Source organism: Acomys minous (assembly GCF_964271855.1).
Source record: "Acomys minous genome assembly, chromosome: 18".
Lineage (NCBI taxonomy): Eukaryota > Metazoa > Chordata > Mammalia > Rodentia > Muridae > Acomys > Acomys minous.
The window spans coordinates 59471872-59477521 of NC_140501.1; positions in this window are offsets into that span (position 1 = coordinate 59471872).

Below are 5650 nucleotides of genomic sequence, written 5' to 3' on the forward strand. Positions count from 1 at the left end.
AAGCCCATGATAAATCATCTCTAATTCAGTCATGACAAAGACTAAGTGACAAACGTGGCATGTCTACTCTAAATCAGCTCCACTTTGCTTCTATAGAAAAGTCAAAAAAGGAGACCCGTTTAGGATACTGGCAGCTATTACACAAGAGAGACCTAGTGGCTGCTCACGGAGAAAGAATTGTTTGTTTTGTACACATTGAACTTATAACTCCTAACTGGCAAAGGAGTGGGGGAGTTGGAGGTTGGGTGGGGGAAATAGAGCTAAGGTCTTGTGCATGCTAAGCACACTATTTCTGAGCTATACCTGCCCCCCAAAACCTTAATTATACAAATACAGCATTAGTTCTTTCCCTTTCTATGTATCCAGAAGCTTGGGGGCTCCTGAGCGAGGCGATCGTAGCCACGTTTTGAATCGCCGTAGCTTTAGCTAACGGAGTACAACAGCAATAAATGATGTGTGGGTCCTGAGCCCAGCCCTGCAGAGGACTTCCCCTTCCTCTCTGAAGACATGGTGACAAGCAGAGGGCATGGTGTCCAGCAGAGGGCATGGTGACCAGCAGAGGACATGGTGACCAGCAGAGGACATGGTGACAACAGAGGGCATGGTGACCAGCAGAGGACATGGTGACCAGCAGAGGACATGGTGACCAGCAGAGGGCATGGTGACCAGCAGAGGACATGGTGACCAGCAGAGGACATGGTGACCAGCAGAGGGCATGGTGACAACAGAGGACATGGTGACCAGCAGAGGACATGGTGACAACAGAGGACATGGTGACCAGCAGAGGACATGGTGACCAGCAGAGGACATGGTGACAACAGAGGGCATGGTGACCAGCAGAGGACATGGTGACCAGCAGAGGACATGGTGACCAGCAGAGGGCATGGTGACCAGCAGAGAACATGGTGACCAGCAGAGGACATGGTGACCAGCAGAGGGCATGGTGACCAGCAGAGGACATGGTGACAACAGAGGACATGGTGACCAGCAGAGGGCATGGTGACCAGCAGAGGACATGGTGACCAGCAGAGGACATGGTGACAACAGAGGGCATGGTGACCAGCAGAGGGCATGGTGACCAGCAGAGGACATGATGACCAGCAGAGGACATGGTGACCAGCAGAGGACATGGTGACCAGCAGAGGGCATGGTGACCAGCAGAGGACATGGTGACAACAGAGGACATGGTGACCAGCAGAGGGCATGGTGACCAGCAGAGGACATGGTGACCAGCAGAGGACATGGTGACCAGCAGAGGGCATGGTGGCAAGCTGAGGGCATGGTGGCAAGCTGAGGGCATGGTGACAACAGAGGACATGGTGACCAGCAGAGGGCATGGTGACCAGCAGCGGACATGGTGACAACAGAGGACATCGTGACCAGCAGAGGACATGGTGAACAGCAGAGGGCATGGTGACCAGCAGAGAACATGGTGACCAGCAGAGGACATGGTGACCAGCAGAGGACATGGTGACAACAGAGGACATGGTGACCAGCAGAGGGCATGGTGAACAGCAGAGGACATGGTGACCAGCAGAGGGCATGGTGACCAGCAGAGGACATGGTGACCAGCAGAGGACATGGTGACAACAGAGGACATGGTGACCAGCAGAGGGCATGGTGACCAGCAGAGGACATGGTGACAACAGAGGACATGGTGACCAGCAGAGGGCGTGGTGACCAGCAGAGGACATGGTGACAACAGAGGACATGGTGACCAGCAGAGGACATGGTGACCAGCAGAGGGCATGGTGACCAGCAGAGGACATGGTGACAACAGAGGACATGGTGACCAGCAGAGGACATGGTGACCAGCAGAGGACATGGTGACCAGCAGAGGGCGTGGTGACCAGCAGAGGGCATGGTGACAACAGAGGACATGGTGACCAGCAGAGGACATGGTGACCAGCAGAGGGCATGGTGACCAGCAGAGGACATGGTGACAACAGAGGACATGGTGACCAGCAGAGGACATGGTGACCAGCAGAGGGCATGGTGACAACAGAGGACATGGTGACCAGCAGAGGACATGGTGACCAGCAGAGGGCGTGGTGACCAGCAGAGGACATGGTGACAACAGAGGACATGGTGACCAGCAGAGGGCATGGTGAACAGCAGAGGACATGGTGACAACAGAGGACATGGTGACCAGCAGAGGGCGTGGTGACCAGCAGAGGACATGGTGACAACAGAGGACATGGTGACCAGCAGAGGACATGGTGACCAGCAGAGGGCATGGTGACCAGCAGAGGACATGGTGACAACAGAGGACATGGTGACCAGCAGAGGACATGGTGACCAGCAGAGGACATGGTGACCAGCAGAGGGCGTGGTGACCAGCAGAGGGCATGGTGACAACAGAGGACATGGTGACCAGCAGAGGACATGGTGACCAGCAGAGGGCATGGTGACCAGCAGAGGACATGGTGACAACAGAGGACATGGTGACCAGCAGAGGACATGGTGACCAGCAGAGGGCATGGTGACAACAGAGGACATAGTGACCAGCAGAGGACATGGTGACCAGCAGAGGGCGTGGTGACCAGCAGAGGGCATGGTGACAACAGAGGACATGGTGACCAGCAGAGGACATGGTGACCAGCAGAGGGCATGGTGACCAGCAGAGGACATGGTGACAACAGAGGACATGGTGACCAGCAGAGGGCATGGTGACCAGCAGAGGGCATGGTGACAACAGAGGACATGGTGACCAGCAGAGGACATGGTGACCAGCAGAGGACATGGTGACCAGCAGAGGGCATGGTGACCAGCAGAGGGCATGGTGACAACAGAGGACATGGTGACCAGCAGAGGACATGGTGACCAGCAGAGGACATGGTGACCAGCAGAGGGCATGGTGACCAGCAGAGGGCATGGTGACCAGCAGAGAACATGGTGACCAGCAGAGGGCATGGTGGCAACAGAGGACATGGTGGCAAGCTGAGGGCATGGTGACCAGCAGAGGACATGGTGACCAGCAGAGGGCATGGTGACCAGCAGAGGGCATGGTGACCAGCAGAGGACATGGTGACCAGCAGAGGGCATGGTGACCAGCAGAGGGCATGGTGACAACAGAGGACATGGTGACCAGCAGAGGCCATGGTGACCAGCAGAGGACATGGTGACCAGCAGAGGGCATGGTGACCAGCAGAGGGCATGGTGACCAGCAGAGGGCATGGTGACCAGCAGAGGACATGGTGACAACAGAGGACATGGTGAAAACAGAGGGCATGGTGACCAGCAGAGGACATGGTAACCAGCAGAGGGCATGGTGACCAGCAGAGGACATGGTGACCAGCAGAGGGCATGGTGACCAACAGAAGACATGGTGACCAGCAGAGGGCATGGTGACCAGCAGAGGGCATGGTGACAACAAAAGGCATGGTGACAAGCAGAGGACATGGTGGCAGGAAGCTGAAGGTCACATCTTCAAATTCAGGCTGAAGTAGAGTGAGTAAATTGGAAGATGGGCAAAGCTTTAAGTCCTCAGTGCCTGGGCCCAGTGATGCCCTTCCAGTGAGGCCACACCTCTAAAACCTCCCTAACACCCACTAACTATTCAAATTCTGGCATCTATGGGGGGACAATTGTCATGTAAACCACCACACACACCCTCCCATGCTGCAACAAGAGGGCAAACTCGGTCCTCTGCTAGAGGGTGAGTGATCACAGAAAGATGACAAGGGGTCTCCACGCCACAGGACAGAGCAGATTGTATCGACCAGTCCCAGGCAGCCATCGAGTGACTATGGCTACAGAAATAGAGCATCCCAGGGGTGGAGCCATGGGACCTGGCCCAGGCCAACAGAAGCAGAGCCACCAAGCCAACCTGTGGGATGGTACAAAAAGCGAGAGTCCTCGCAGGAAGTGGGCAGTGGAGAGACTCAGTGACTTCTTATAACTGCAGCAACTTGATTCTTCTTTCTCCAGAAATGAGGGTGATGGTGGAGGGTGTTGGCTTTTAATTTAGCACTCGGCTGTTGAGAATTCGGCGAAATTGTAGTTATGTTACATTTCTATTAGGTAAGAGCTATCTGTGGAGTGTGATTATACACACACAAACACATGAGAGCGTGCACACATGAGTGCGCACACACACACGCACAGAATGCCCTCAGCTTCAGGTCTCTATTACCCTATAACTTTATTTTTAACGATGGTGGGGACAAACTCAGGCCCTGCACATGCTGGGCGAGTGACCTGCTGCCAAGCTACTGTCCATTCCCATCCTTCCTCTAACTCCATCTCTGAGATGAGCTCCTGTGACCACAGGTAAGTCAGTGTGCTGTCCTGTCCCGTCTCCCCCTCAACACTCCCCACCCCCGTAACACATGGTCTCTTTCAGGTAGGAAAGGAAGGTTTTCCTTTTGAAAACCGATGCCTTTGTCTTAAAACTACCTTGCTTCTCAAAAGGGTTTGGAGAGCTGTAGGAACCGGACCCGACTGGGCTGCCTTCATGTCCTGTTTCTAGCAGCTTCCAAGTCTGTGTTTATCTTGGTTAGCTAGTCATGTTTATTGCTCTGAGAACACGCCCCTCCCTTCCTTGAGACTTTTCCTCCTGTGTGCAATCACTTCTTGAGGATTTTTCACCTGGGAGGAGGAGTCCTGTTTTGCTGCCTATAAGAAGGCTTTTTGAACTCTGAAGAACGAGACTAATAAACGGCTGCCACAGCTGCTGCTGTGGCTGCTGCTCTCTTAGCATGAAAGACCCTCTGTGTTATTGTGTGTGTGTGTGTGTGTGTGTGTGTGTGTGTGTGTGTGTGTGTGTGTGTATGAGTTAAATCCTCAGTCTCTTGCCCTCGACTCGGTACCGCCGTGGCGTGGGCGCCACAGAGAGCAGGAAGTGCCCCATTCCTAGGGTGCCCAGAGATGCCGTGTAAAAGCACCACACAGAATGAGTGAAGCACTTATGGGGGGCAAGGGGGGCAGATGTATTACAGGGCTCAAAAAAAGGAAATCCCTTTGAATGATCTCACCATATAGTCCTTTTAGTTGCCATCCTGAAACACGATGGCACAACAGCAATAACTCAATGAGAGGATCCTCCTTCTCTCCCTCTCTGTCCCCCCCCCCAGGTCCCACTGAACTGGCAAGAGTGTCTCCCAGACAGACAAAGAGCAGGAGCTTTGGCTGAGCAGTGGAGCACTTGCATAGACATGTTAGGCCTGGGTTCCAGTCCCAGAACTGGAAGAAGCTGCTCCCTCCCCCCTCCCCCCTCCCCCACCCCCACATAACACTGATCAAGTGAGTACATGTGTCAACGAAAGAGAGCATCATCCCGTGGGCATTTCAGGACCACCAGCTACAAGAGCAGAAGCCAGGACTCACTTTAAATGCGCTGCACACTGCATCAGAGCTCTGCGATCTGGGTTTGGCAATCTGGTGCAGGAAGAGGGGTCATTGTTGGGGACAGGGAGTTGACCAATGCTGGGGATGGAAGCCAGAACCTCTGCATGCTAAATGCACATTTCATACTGCTTTCACTCAGAGCCATGGCCCCAGTCTCAGCAAAGTAGTATGCTCCTTCCCTCCTCCTTCCCCAGAGAGAGAGAGAGAGAGAGAGAGAGAGAGAGAGAGAGAGAGAGAAAGAGAGAGAGTCTCCTTTGTAGCCAAGGCTGCCCTGGAACTCACTATAGTCATCCTCTTACCT